General features: G+C 44.5%; 2 non-coding genes across 2 annotated transcripts; both read left to right on the top strand.

Moving 5' to 3' along the window:
* The first annotated feature begins 7,662 nt into the window (after window positions 1-7,662).
* Window positions 7,663-7,744, top strand: trnal-cag (transfer RNA leucine (anticodon CAG)). The gene has a single exon. It is a non-coding gene; the product is annotated as a tRNA-Leu (tRNA).
* Window positions 7,745-11,085: 3,341 nt separating this feature from the next.
* trnal-cag (transfer RNA leucine (anticodon CAG)) lies at window positions 11,086-11,167 on the top strand. The gene has a single exon. It is a non-coding gene; the product is annotated as a tRNA-Leu (tRNA).
* Window positions 11,168-14,869: the final 3,702 nt, after the last annotated feature.

Below are 14,869 nucleotides of genomic sequence, written 5' to 3' on the forward strand. Positions count from 1 at the left end.
AGCTCATTCAACCATTCGAAAGGAATTACATTTATCTCTTTGGGTAGATTGAATGTTGTCAGCGTATCTGGTAAAGTCATGACAAATGGTTTTGCTGCTGTGTGGAACAGAGGGTTCCAACAGGAATAAGGACAAACCTTGTCGCTGGATTTTTCGGACAGAGATTAGTGAGAATTAAATGGACTCAGTCCCGTTCCTGGTCATTGTGAACAAATGTTCAAGGCAACAGATGGCAATGATAATGATGTTTGACATTGACAGGTCCATTCCTACTCACTAGAATCACATTTTATTACAGATCACGTGAGCGGAGGAGTTGATGATCATTATGGCAACCTGAGACAGTGCGACAATTAATCCCATGTTGTTAGTCTCACTCTATCCCATAAACAAGTTAGCAACGGACTGAGCTAACCGGCTCCCATTTAATCCAAAGCTAAAACAAACATTTCAGTACATTAACAATTTATATTAGTTCACGTCGAACCAGCTGCTACACCTTTCAACACCACCAACTCTTCTTACACTTAACATGTTCAGTTCCAGGTGTTATGCAATTCCTTTCCGATGATCGCTAAACAATTCGTGAGTGTGTCACCTTTGCCTCCCCTTCCAGGCAGCCCAGAATCCCTGTCCCTGTGAAATTCGCTCCTTGTGTGTCTGCACGTGGTTTTTCAACTATTCTGAGATCATCTTCTAAAATGTTTTTTTTTCTTTCTGAATAATCAATTCCGATACATGGATACAAAAAAAAATCGAATTCGGCCAATCAGTTTCAATCATGCCCCAATCCAGTTTGAATGTGATATCTTTACAATGTTAAAACCAATGAAACGGTCCGGCGTTTTGTGGGACAAATACCGGACATCTTGAACAGTTCCCCAGAGCGGCAAAGAGCAGCAAAGAGAGCAGCTCAAAGACCAACAGATGGAGGATGGTAGTAAAATCTCCAAGAGGTGACTATCTGGAGAAATAGATTGCATAGAAAAAAAACATTGACACCGACCTGGATAAAAAATCTACAGAGGAAGATACAAAGAGAAGATTCGACAACTAGCTGGTTTTTAAAATTGATTTTTTAAATAAAATGTTAATGGGCTCGGGGTTGGGGAAGGTATTGTAGAGCAGAAGGTTAAAGCCCGGTTGAGAGAAAATGAGTTAAAAGTAGTTATAAGTTGATTATTCTCTGTCAAATGTTAAAAAAAAATAACGTTGTTATTTTTAACTTTAAATGGTGATTTTTGGGATCTTTGTCTGCCTGTTGAATTTTAACAGAATACAGCACGGCGTGAATCCTTTCTGTTTTGCTGATTGACATTAGAGAGGGGTTTACCTCGTCAAGTAACACCAGTTTATGTGGTTGCTTTGTTGTTTCGCTCATTTGTGCATTTTGCCTCATTAACGATTTTGAAGTTGTCCCCTCTACACAAAACGTCCGTGCTGTTGTACCAGTGTACAAGAGGTGCAGTGTGTCTAAGCGACAGGACACCCGACAATAACATTCGATGCTGATTCAATCTATCTGTCCAGATGATCTGAATCGCTTTCTTCAGTTCCATGTCACTCTGGGATGATGTGAGCTGTGAAATCTGTTCTCTGCACTGGGGGTAACGTGATAAAGCTTACACACATCAGTTCCAGTGTAACTGAGTGACAGGACTCGATGCAGTAACACCCCATGCTGAGTCAGACAGCAGAGCCCTCGCTGTGACTTCGAGAAGGACACAGACATGTTCCCGATAACTGCGAGAGATTCTCTCTTTCCCAGCAGTTCTGCACTTTTCTATCTGTCTCAGATGGCGTTATTTGCACAACGTTTCCAAAAGAATGAGTTCCTGTGCATGCATGATCTCCGTTTTGTTCAGCTTTCCAGAAGTTCCATAACTCACACTCCCTCTAACCCCCTCCCGCGCTCCATAAGCCTTAATCTGGTTGATAGGAAACTGAAGAGCGGACACACATTGCTCTACGACGACACTGACTGCTAATAGAAGACGATTTCGTCCAGCTCCCATGGTGAGAGCCCGCTCGTGGGGGAACTGGCCAGCACAGCCTCCTGGCAACCAGGAGTCAGAGCGGCAAGGAGCTGTTATTAAAACTCAGTGCTGCCTTCACTCCGAAACAACAGAACAACCGTTTTTTTAAAAAAAAACAAGGAAACTGACCTGATTTATGGATCATGCTTCTGCTGCGGTTCTCTCCCTTTGGTTTTGGGTGTGATATCGCCTCGGGTGGGTGATGTAAGTGCGAGCCCTGCAGTTTTGCATCCAGCTCCATTTTGGACTCTGGTATAATTGTGATGGTTCGAGGTCACATCAAGGTACCGAAGCTTAAAGACACACAACAGTACCTTCTTGTAGACCGTTACTAGAGGAGAAATGAATTCCCTAACTTCAAATGGTGCTGATCCTATTAATGTGGATTTTGCCGAGTGCACGTCCTGTGCAGAGTAACCTGAAAGCCTTTATCTGTCCAAAATGTTGTTTCTCTCATGCTGTGATCTGCATGCCATTGATTACTAAAATCTGCATTTACCAATCGCAAACAAAAGTTTTCACTGTACTCAGGTACACGTGACAATCAAATAAAGTCAATCAATCAAACTACACAGACACATCCTTATTGTTTGGTGCAGGAAAGCGAAGGTGGGTTGCATGGCCTCACTTTGCACTGTGACATATTTTGTGATTCTGAGTGAAATCACAGTTAAATCAACAGAATGTGGCAAGTTAGTCGCAGGTTGTATTGACACAGCCGGGACACATCTGCACCACAGAGTGTCGCACAATAATAGTGAAGACCTTTTGAAACCATCCTCTGAGGTACATGCCACACGCCAGACAAAAAGCTGAAGACTATGTGAAGCTGCTATGGTCAGCGCGAACAGAGCGGCCGAGCGGGAGCGTATTGGGCTCATAACCATGAAATTAATGAATTGGAAACATCCTCTACTCGTTGACAATTCCTTGTTTCAGTGTGTGTACTGTACCCGCCAGTGTTTCTCTATAATAGATCTCTATTCTATGCATTGCGTGTTGTTTCACTTTCTGCTTCCTTTCATTCAATGTATCTGAAATGAATATTTCATACTGATACACACGGGAAATTTGCACAAATGAGGAAACACACTTGTGAAGTCCTGGAAGCTCTTTTCCTGTTCTCTGTCGGTGTGCTCTGATCTGATTCACAAAATCTTTTGCCAGAGCAGGGAATAAACTGATGAAGGTGAGACACATCAGTTGTAGAGTGCTCTATGCGCATGACGCCCTGCAGTTATTCCCCACGCCGTTTCACACAGCAGTGTTCTCAATGAGAAATGAAAAGTTGTGAATTACAATTCGATCAATTTGTTGGAGACAGAATTGCGAACCAGGCACAGCTCCACATTATTACGACATACATCACCAACTATGAATAACCACAGGGATATACAAGCGTCAGAGAGTCACTATGGACTCGATGGGCTGAACAGCTTCTTTCGGCGCGTGAGTGACGCCACACATTGATGCTGTCCCTCTTCCTGTCTCTGGGACAGAGTGGCTGATGGTGAAACAAAGTCTCATTGTTCACCCTATCTTCTGCGTTAAACTGTCTGCAGCCCCGCAGCTCAGGTACGTGGGGATGGCTCTCAGTGAGTGAGACTTTCACTCGGATTGTTTTTATCTGGGAAAGTTGGGGCTCAGATGTTCACTGCTGCCCGATTGCAGCAAAGCAGCCGATGTTACTGTTACAAAAAACTTTCTGCAGGATTGCTGCGTGAAGATGGATTTTGAACAGCAAACAGGCTGCACAAAAATGCCCTCACATCAATTTACTTGAGGGTAGAGAGTGCGGAGTCCATTTGTGTCTTACCCGCCAGCTCAACATCTTTATCACTTCTCAGATAAATGATATTTGCAGGAAGCTCCCAATCAAACTTGCTGATTCCCAGCTCTTGATGGAACTGGCTGTACCGATGAGAGCGAGCTTTAGAGTGTAACCGCGCTTGCCTCCCCTCACACTGCTTGCCGGTGGAGGGAAATAGCTGAATAGTCTGCCGATGGAGACAACTTAGTGCAAACGGAAGGGATAAAGAGCACTGTCCCATGAACAAGGAGATGGAATGATATTCTTAAATACTTGGCGATATTCTTAAATACTTGTATGTTTAGAAATCCGGGAACAAATTGGGATGTAGTTGGACCTGATCGAGTCTCAGCTGGTTTGATATTGGCAATGTAAGAGTGTCTAGGGCACGATCTTCGCCTAGCAGCTTATGTGAAAACTGGCATGGGAGAATGTCTGACTTCAAATCGCCATCGAGCCTTGGTTGTTTGGTTTCACTTTTTCCCGGTCGACTGATCAACTGTTTGATAAAAGGATGTAAATCATTAAGTTGCACCCTTTGAAATACCTTTGTGTTTTGGGGTCAGAAGTGTCATTGTTGTGGGCATGGCACAGGACCACATGTGGTGAAAGTGGAACAAGTGTTAGAGGATGTTCACCCACAGAATCCCACTCTGAATAAATCCACCATCTGGATATTCACACAGTTCTGGGTGTGAAACTTTAGGAAGTGGGGACGTGAAATGATTGAAAACAGCGCTGAACACGTTGATGAGAATGGTGCTGTGTACGAGCAATGTCAACAATAAAGGTCATTTGGAAAGTTGGGACAGGTCTCCTTGGAGAGCAGAAGGCCAAACCCTGGCCTGGTTAAACCTTTCCAAGATATGAGTGGGTTAGACAGAGGGAATAAGGAAGGGGGAATGCTCCCTACGCCTGAAAGGATCGGGAACGATTCGGCAGAGTTTTAAAGACATTAGTAAAAGAAGAAAAATGTACATGAGGAGAAATGTTTTCACATAGGGAATGGTTAGGGTCTGACATTGACAAAGACGCAGTTTCAATCGAGTTGTTGAAAAACTAATTCAATGTTCATGTTGAAAGTAAAAATGTGTAGAGTTACAGGGAGAAGGCAAGAGAATGATACGAAAAGCGAATCACATTTATATCTGTAGAGAGCCAGCACAGCTAAGGTGTTTTGTTACATGTTTGTGATTCTGACTGGAATCACAGTTCGACCAACAGGATGGAGGGAGTTAAACAACGGTGATATTGGCAAAGGCGGGACACATGACACAACAGAATGTTATCCAGCACGTATATGTCACAGGGAGGATGGCGCTGTCTGAAAATCCTGCAGGGTCTCCTGCGGATGAGACACAGGAAATTACACTATTCGAGTCGAATCAGCCCTGTGAAGGATAACCAAGGAGCAGGAGGCGCCTGCTTCAGAACTCAATGACTAAAGAAGCTTAGGCTCGAGTCCCCCCACTGCAGTTTCTGTCGCTGTGGCGTGTTCAAATAAAAAAGCAGAACCTGGAGTTTGCTTTGTGGAGACAGACGCCAGTGTCCATCTTGTCATGGTCGTGTTTGCCTCCCACACGGTAAATCGTGGGCTCAAGCTGCTTTAGGTTGTAGGCAAGTTGAAGTTTTAACAAAGTGGGTATAACTCCTACAGAGTTAACTGTGGTGTGGGAGAGTGCAGATTTTCTCTAAATGTCTGAGCTGTCATGGTAGTGTTCGCCTCCCGCACGGACAATCGCAAACAGCTCAACACCTGCTTTATGTTCCAGGCAGGTTGAGTATTTACAAGAACCGAATGGAGACTGTTATTACATTTCTGTTGTGAAACAAAGTCCTGTCGCAGCCGTTACTCTGCAGGGAAAGTCGTCCCACCTTATTCCAGTTCGCCCTCCGGTCCAAACATTGACGACATCCCTGTCTATGTTTTGTCATCAATTTCACGTGTCTTTTTTTTACGTTTTCAAGATGTTAATTACGCTGGACAACAACGAGCTATTGGAAAGAGAAAGGAGAAAAGGAGAATGGCTTCAACTTTCAGTGCCGGATGCCACTGAGCCGCAGTACGGTGGCCTCGGCGGGTTTTTGTAGAGTAGTGGTCATCACGTTCGCCTAACACGCGAACGGTCCCCAGTTCGAAACTGGGCAGAAAGCGCTTTGTTCTTCAAGTGCAGCGTTTCACATGCACAAGAACGGAGCTTCCTTACTTGCTTTCCCATCTGCAAACCTGCCTTCGAATTTGCTTGAACGAATCTGCTCTCAGAGTGAAATGTAAGGCAACTCCATTTAATTACTGTGTAACGCATTGTAAAATTTTTCTCCAACCTGGTTCTGATCATATACCACTCTGTTTGAGAGTGTAGTTGCCGCGTTCTGATCCTTCCACGAAAAGCAGTACCGCATTTGCATTCCTTGCGCAGGCGGCCCGGTTCAAAGGCAGGGAAGAAGCTGATGCGCTGGTGTCACAGCGCACCACGAATTCCTGAACTTGTCTGTCTGTCAAGCATACCCCAAAGTCGTCTCTGAAAGGCATCATTTGGAAGCGGTCTGTCGTTATTCAACGCGCGAGAGTTGGCACCAGTGGTCCTGAATCACGTTTTGGTGCAGTTCGCACGTTAGTGGCTCATTCAATCAGCAACAGCATTGAAAAAAACATACGCTCTCAGAGGAACCTCCGGACCTGTGCTGTCATAGCGTCGCTAGTATTAAGGTGCGCCCCGAGATCTAAGGCATGTTGGAACTGAAACGGAGGAATCGACAGAGAGGCTACAGAATGACATCGCATCCATTTGGTATTCTTTAAATCACTGAGGAGCAGGAAAATGTAAACGGGGAGGGCGAGTGGAGAAGTGTGGCAATTGCAGCTCTGGTGAAGCTCCTTCTTTGTGATTCACTCAGCAAACAGAGACGTGAAGGTGACTCAGACGTGAGAGCTCTTCACATCGAGAACAAAAAGCAATCAAGGGCAGTTAGCACCTCTTCCGGAGTGGCGGTGGGGTGAGGTAATTACCTTTTGACTCTGTTGCTGTGTTCAGAAACTGCCGTTTAGATTGAGGTGAACAGAAACTCCATTTCTAATAAGCAGCATGGAAGTTAGCAAAATTTATTGAGTCGCTTCTCGTCGATTCACGCACAGGTTTCCAACTCAGTTGGTATCCATGTGGCTTATGTCCAGGAGTGAACATCTCTGCAGCAAATTGCACGGTTAAGGTAAACGGCACGGAAAGTGTCATCTCGAACTGGCTCCGAGGTCAGAGCATCCTCACAATGTGATCTGTCGTTCTCGGAATGTAATGCGACCTCCGGTTTTAGGGTAGAGGACTTTCTTTGGGACCCTTCTTCTGCAAAACAGACACAGTGACTGAATAAATGCTGCACGGTATGATGTGGAACACGGCCTGCTCAGCTTTGTGCATTTTCCCTGTAGTCCGGTGTGTTTCGTGATCCGTGTAAATGTGAAAGTCGTCCTGTTTCGAGCAATGGGTATAATCATTTAGCAAAGCAAGAATCGAAATTGCAGTAACGTCAAGCAGCTCATGGTTATTTGACCAAATCATAAGCGAACATATATTGTCACGCACTCACAGATGCATTTGTACTGAAAAAAGTCTGAGAAGACAGACTCAGCTTACCAGTGATTTTTGTCTGGATTGATGGACTATCATTATCTGCTGCGACATTGACATTGTAGCCGGGCACATCCCAGCAGCTGTGCGAGTCGGAGAGGGATCATGGAACCCTTTTCATGTGACTTTGCATCTGTTGTTATGCAGGGGCACAATTGGAACTGCAAGAAAACGGGCAGTGTGGCCGGCTGGTAGTGTGGCCGATCGGTCTAAGGCGCTGGATCCAGATTCCAGTCTTGAAAGGGGCGCGGGTTCGAATCCCGCCACTGCCATTTCTGCTGTTTAACAACAATGCTGCAGCTTGATAAACTACTGCTTCGGTCCCCACTGTATTGATGTTGAAAACAGAAGTGAAATGGGTTTGCTTCCCGGGGAATTAACTGTGGTGTGGCCTCGTGCTACGCGGAAAATCGCAAACAACTCTGCTGTTCCAGGCAATTTGTGCGTTTACTGGAACCGAATGGAGACTGTTATTTCATCGCTGTTGTGATGAAACACAGCAGAAACGAACGACTTTCGTACTTTTGCTCCGACTGACCATACTCCGTGAAATTTTCCCAGACCCTCAGATGAGGATTTTTGCTGCTGGAAGTTACCTCAGGAACCCTGTGAACTCGCGACGTGGTGACTCGACTCGTCGTTATTTGCTTTTCTGGCAAATGGGAAAATCGATCCAATGAATTTCGAAGTCATATGTTATTGAATTTCTCCCATTTCCATTATTTCCGTCCTGGAGACATCGGAAAGGAAAGGTAACCTAATCGAGACTGTGATTGGTGAAATTCACTTTTTATGGCCCGTTTTTATTATGTTCTTTCTTTCTCTCTTTTCAGCATTGTCTCGGAAATGTTGGTGCACTAAGGCTGCAGTATGTTTGAAAGAGTAGTTTGGAATTGTCCTGTTGTTAGTTGTGAGATTACTTTATGACTCATGCCCTCGGACTGTCTCACATTTAGCATTCGTGCATCTCTGTGTGTGAAAATGCATTCGGCATGCCAGTTTTGTTTGTGTTCCGTGTTAAATGCTTACTGTTTTGCGATTCGCTCAGTACATTACGAGTTAACAGGGTTTCTGAGGTAACTTCCAGCAGCAAAAATCCTCAACTGAGGGTCTGGGAAAATTTCGCGGAGTATGGTCAGTCGGAGCTAAATAAGGAAGTCGTTCGTTTCTGCAGTGTTTCACAATACTACCTTTCCCGTGAGCAGTCGAACAGATTAAACGATTGTGCCACAGACTGCGACGGCAAGCTCTGCTAAAAAGTAATCCTATAAAGCCGGCGTAAGCAACACGACGGTATTGGGGTACACCGCGTGGAAACAGATACTTCGGTGTATCTCGTCCATGCTCACCACATAGCCAAAATTAAACAAGACCGGTTCCCCAGCATTTGGCCCCAATCCCGCTAAACCCATCCTATCCAGAAACTCATCCGATTGCCATTGCAATTTTCTGAGTGTAATAGCCTCCTCCACTTCCTCTGGTAGCTCATTCCATACACGCACAACCTTCTGTGTGGGAAATGTGCCTCAGGTCTTTTGTCAATTTCAGCCCACTCACCTTAAACCTATGCTCTCGAGTTTTCAACTCACCCCAACTTGGGTAAAACACATAAATACTCAGTTTACAGCCCTTCCATAAGATCATGTCGCAGCCGTTACGCTGCGGGGAAAGTAGTCCCACCTTATTCCAGTTCGCCCTCCGGTCCAAACATTGACGACATCCCTGTCTATGTTTTGTCATCAATTTCACGTGTTGTTTTTTAAGTTTTCAAGATGTTAATTACGCTGGACAACAACGAGCTATTGGAAAGAGAAAGGAGAAAAGGAGAATGGCTTCAACTTTCAGTGCTGGATGCCACTGAGCCGCAGTACGGTGGCCTCGGCGGGTTTTTGTGGAGTAGTGGTCATCACGTTCGCCTAACACGCGAACGGTCCCCAGTTCGAAACTGGGCAGAAAGCGCTTTGTTCTTCAAGTGCAGCGTTTCACATGCACAAGAACGGAGCTTCCTTGCTTGCTTTCCCATCTGCAAACCTGCCTTCGAATTTGCTTGAACGAATCTGCTCTCAGAGTGAAATGTAAGGCAACTCCATTTAATTACTGTGCAACGCTTTGTAAAATTTTTCTCCAACCTGGTTCTGATCATATACCACTCTGTTTGAGAGTGTAGTTGCCGCGTTCTGATCCTTCCACGAAAAGCAGTACCGCATTTGCATTCCTTGCGCAGGCGGCCCGGTTCAAAGGCAGGGAAGAAGCTGATGCGCTGGTGTCACAGCGCACCACGAATTCCTGAACTTGTCTGTCTGTCAAGCATACCCCAAAGTCGTCTCTGAAAGGCATCATTTGGAAGCGGTCTGTCGTTATTCAACGCGCGAGAGTTGGCACCAGTGGTCCTGAAATATGTTTTGGTGCAGTTTGCACATTAGTGGCTCATTCATTCAGCAACAGCATTGAAAAAAACATACGCTCTCAGAGGAACCTGTGCTGTCATAGCGTCGCTAGTATTAAGGTGCGCCCCGAGATCTAAGGCATGTTGGAACTGAAACGGAGGAATCGACAGAGAGGCTACAGAATGACATCGCATCCATTTGGTATTCTTTAAATCACTGAGGAGCAGGAAAATGTAAACGGGGAGGGCGAGTGGAGAAGTGTGGCAATTGCAGCTCTGGTGAAGCTCCTTCTTTGTGATTCACTCAGCAAACAGAGACGTGAAGGTGACTCAGACGTGAGAGCTCTTCACATCGAGAACAAAAAGCAATCAAGGGCAGTTAGCACCTCTTCCGGAGTGGCGGTGGGGTGAGGTAATTACCTTTTGACTTCTGTTGCTGTGTTCAGAAACTGCCTTTTAGATTGAGGTGAACAGAAACTCCATTTCTAATAAGCAGCATGGAAGTTAGCAAAATTTATTGAGTCGCTTCTCGTCGATTCACGCACAGGTTTCCGACTCAGTTGGTATCCATGTGGCTCATGTCCAGGAGTGAACATCTCTGCAGCAAATTGCACGGTTAAGGTAAAAGGCACGGAAAGTGTCATCTCGAACTGGCTCCGAGGTCAGAGCATCCTCACAATGTGATCTGTCGTTCTCGGAATGTAATGCGACCTCCGGTTTTAGGGTAGAGGACTTTCTTTGGGACCCTTCTTCTGCAAAACAGACACAGTGACTGAATAAATGCTGCACGGTATGATGTGGAACACGGCCTGCTCAGCTTTGTGCATTTTCCCTGTAGTCCGGTGTGTTTCGTGATCCGTGTAAATGTGAAAGTCGTCCTGTTTCGAGCAATGGGTGTAATCATTTAGCAAAGCAAGAATCGAAATTGCAGTAATGTCAAGCAGCTCATGGTTATTTGACCAAATCATAAGCGAACATATATTGTCACGCACTCACAGATGCATTTGTCCTGAAAAAATTCTGAGAAGACAGACTCAGCTTACCAGTGATTTTTGTCTGGATTGATGGGCTATCATTATCTGCTGCGACATTGACATTTTAGCCGGGCACATCCCAGCAGCTGTGCGAGTCGGAGAGGGATCATGGAACCCTTTTCATGTGACTTTGCATCTGTTGTTATGCAGGGGCACAATTGGAACTGCAAGAAAACGGGCAGTGCGGCCGGCTGGTAGTGTGGCCGAGCGGTCTAAGGCGCTGGATCCAGGTTCCAGTCTTGAAAGGGGCGCGGGTTCGAATCCCGCCACTGCCATTTCTGCTGTTTAACAACAATGCTGCAGCTTGATAAACTACTGCTTCGGTCCCCACTGTATTGATGTTGAAAACAGAAGTGAAATGGGTTTGCTTCCCGGGGAATTAACTGTGGTGTGGCCTCGTGCTACGCGGAAAATCGCAAACAACTCTGCTGTTCCAGGCAATTTGTGCGTTTACTGGAACCGAATGGAGACTGTTATTTCATCGCTGTTGTGATGAAACACAGCAGAAACGAACGACTTTCGTACTTTTGCTCCGACTGACCATACTCCGTGAAATTTTCCCAGACCCTCAGTTGAGGATTTTTGCTGCTGGAAGTTACCTCAGGAACCCTGTGAACTCGCGACGTGGTGACTCGACTCGTCGTTATTTGCTTTTCTGGCAAATGGGAAAATCGATCCAATGAATTTCGAAATCATATGTTATTGAATTTCTCCCATTTCCATTATTTCCGTCCTGGAGACATCGGAAAGGAAAGGTAACCTAATCGAGACTGTGATTGGTGAAATTCACAGTTTATGGCCCGTTTTTATTACGTTCTTTCTTTCTCTCTTTTCAGCATTGTCTCGGAAATGATGGTGCACTAAGGCTGCAGTATATTTGAAAGAGTAGTTTGGAATTGTCCTGTTGTTAGTTGTGAGATTACTTTATGACTCATGCCCTCGGACTGTCTCACATTTAGCATTCGTGCATCTCTGTGTGTGAAAATGCATTCGGCATGCCAGTTTTGTTTGTGTTCCGTGTTAAATGCTTACTGTTTTGCGATTCGCTCAGAACATTACGAGTTAACAGGGTTTCTGAGGTAACTTCCAGCAGCAAAAATCCTCAACTGAGGGTCTGGGAAAATTTCGCGGAGTATGGTCAGTCGGAGCTAAATAAGGAAGTCGTTCGTTTCTGCAGTGTTTCACAATACTACCTTTCCCGTGAGCAGTCGAACAGATTAAACGATTGTGCCACAGACTGCGACGGCAAGCTCTGCTAAAAAGTAATCCTATAAAGCCGGCGTAAGCAACACGACGGTATTGGGGTACACCGCGTGGAAACAGATACTTCGGTGTATCTCGTCCATGCTCACCACATAGCCAAAATTAAACAAGACCGGTTCCCCAGCATTTGGCCCCAATCCAGCTAAACCCATCCTATCCAGAAACTCATCCGATTGCCATTGCAATTTTCTGAGTGTAATAGCCTCCTCCACTTCCTCTGGTAGCTCATTCCATACACGCACAACCTTCTGTCTGGGAAATGTGCCTCAGGTCTTTTGTCAATTTCAGCCCACTCACCTTAAACCTATGCTCTCGAGTTTTCAACTCACCCCAACTTGGGTAAAACACATAAATACTCAGTTTACAGCCCTTCCATAAGATCATGTCGCAGCCGTTACGCTGCGGGGAAAGTAGTCCCACCTTATTCCAGTTCGCCCTCCGGTCCAAACATTGACGACATCCCTGTCTATGTTTTGTCATCAATTTCACGTGTTTTTTTTTTTACGTTTTCAAGATGTTAATTACGCTGGACAACAACGAGCTATTGGAAAGAGAAAGGAGAAAAGGAGAATGGCTTCAACTTTCAGTGCTGGATGCCACTGAGCCGCAGTACGGTGGCCTCGGCGGGTTTTTGTAGAGTAGTGGTCATCACGTTCGCCTAACACGCGAACGGTCCCCAGTTCGAAACTGGGCAGAAAGCGCTTTGTTCTTCAAGTGCAGCGTTTCACATGCACAAGAACGGAGCTTCCTTGCTTGCTTTCCCATCTGCAAACCTGCCTTCGAATTTGCTTGAACGAATCTGCTCTCAGAGTGAAATGTAAGGCAACTCCATTTAATTACTGTGCAAAGCATTATAAAGTTTTTCTCCAACCTGGTTCTGATCATATGCCATTCTGTTTGAGAGTGTAGTTGCCGCGTTCTGATCCTTCCACGAAAAGCAGTACCGCATTTGCATTCCTTGCGCAGGCGGCCCGGTTCAAAGGCAGGGAAGAAGCTGATGCGCTGGTGTCACAGTGCACCACGAATTCCTGAACTTGTCTGTCTGTCAAACGTACCCCAAAGTCGTCTCTGAAAGGCCTCATTTGGAAGCTGTCTGTCGTTATTCAACGCGCGAGAGTTGGCACCAGTGGTCCTGAATCATGTTTTGGTGCAGTTCGCACGTTAGTGGATCATTCAATCAGCAACAGCAATGTAAGAAATTACACTCTCCGAGGAACCTTTGGACTTTCACCAGAGCTGCAACTGCCTCACTTCCCCACTCGCCCTCCCCTTTTTACATTTCCCTGCTCGTCTGTGATTTAAAGAAAACCAAATGGATGCGATGTCATTCTATAACCTCTCTGTCAATTCCTCTGTTTCAATTCCAACATGACTTAGATCTAGGGGTGCACCTTAATAGTAGCGACGCTATGAAAGCACCCCTGTTACCTCAGAGTATTAATAGGCCATTTGTTTGAAAAAAATGACCCTCTAAAGAGTAACCCACCCAAACACTTTTCTCGATCATATTTCTTCACATTTATTTCTGTCTAATTCACATATCCCTGAACACAACGTGCGGTTTAGCATGGCCAGGTTCCCTAACCTGCATATTCTTGGATTGTGGGAGGACACCACAGCAAAGTCACATGGACTTGGGGAGAACGTGCAAAGTCCCCACAGTCATCCGAGGAGGGAATCAAACCAATGTCCCTGGCGCTGTGAGGCAGCATTGCTAACCACTGAGGTACCATGTAATCTGAGGCAATAAGTAAAATCAGTGAAAGATACGAAAAAATAAGTTTCAAATGAACACTCTCCGATATTGTCAAAGCATGTCAATCTTACTTTCAATACGAATAGGTGTATGGAAAACAAAAAAAAAACAAAATCTCGGCAATTCATGTATAAACAGTAATTAAAAATTTAATTTGATCAAAGGTCATAACAATATTTAGACAAATTGCAATTTTTAATAACAAATGTAGGTAATTAGCTGACTAATGAACACTTGGAAGTGGCATATATTTCCTTAACGCTGAAGAAAGCGACTTGTTTTCCCCCTTGTTACACAGCAGAATAACAATGTGTGTGTGTGTGTGTGTGTGTTCGAAATGTTTGAATCAAGCTCTTTCTAACAAAATAACTGATGACTTACGATCACTTAGCCTTGTCATCTTTAAAACCACAACATTCTCAAATATTTTCCAGGAATTTTCAATCAGAAGAACTAGTTAATTCCTTTTCATAGCAACCCAAAGAGAATAAGTAGCGGACACTGAGAATTAGTGAGTCAATGCAAGAATTCAACTGAAGACAATAGCCCTTCTTTCCAAAAATGTTCAAAATTTAAAAAAATCTAAATTCATTGCCATTGTTGAATGAAAGAATAAAGAGATGCTAATTCTTTTTCATTTGATTTTGTTGCATGAAACATCTGTAAGTCGTATTATGATTACAAACACGATAAATGTGAGCATTGAAGGTAAATGTAATTAAATTAATTCAACCATGTTTCAACAGGTAAAATTAAAATTGATACTTACAATGATTGAGAGATTGTGCACTGCAATATCTTTACAGTGGTTTATGTACTGTGCCGTAAATCCACATTTGCGCAACCTACTAGATTGAATAAGTATTATTTTTATTATAAATCAGCAACAATTGAATTATGAAAGTCTGTCAATGCATTAATGAATAATGAAAAATCTCTTTTTGCAAGTGATTGAGCA

The sequence above is a fragment of the Chiloscyllium punctatum genome, chromosome 24 (genome assembly GCF_047496795.1).
Source record: "Chiloscyllium punctatum isolate Juve2018m chromosome 24, sChiPun1.3, whole genome shotgun sequence".
Taxonomy (NCBI): Eukaryota; Metazoa; Chordata; class Chondrichthyes; order Orectolobiformes; family Hemiscylliidae; genus Chiloscyllium; species Chiloscyllium punctatum.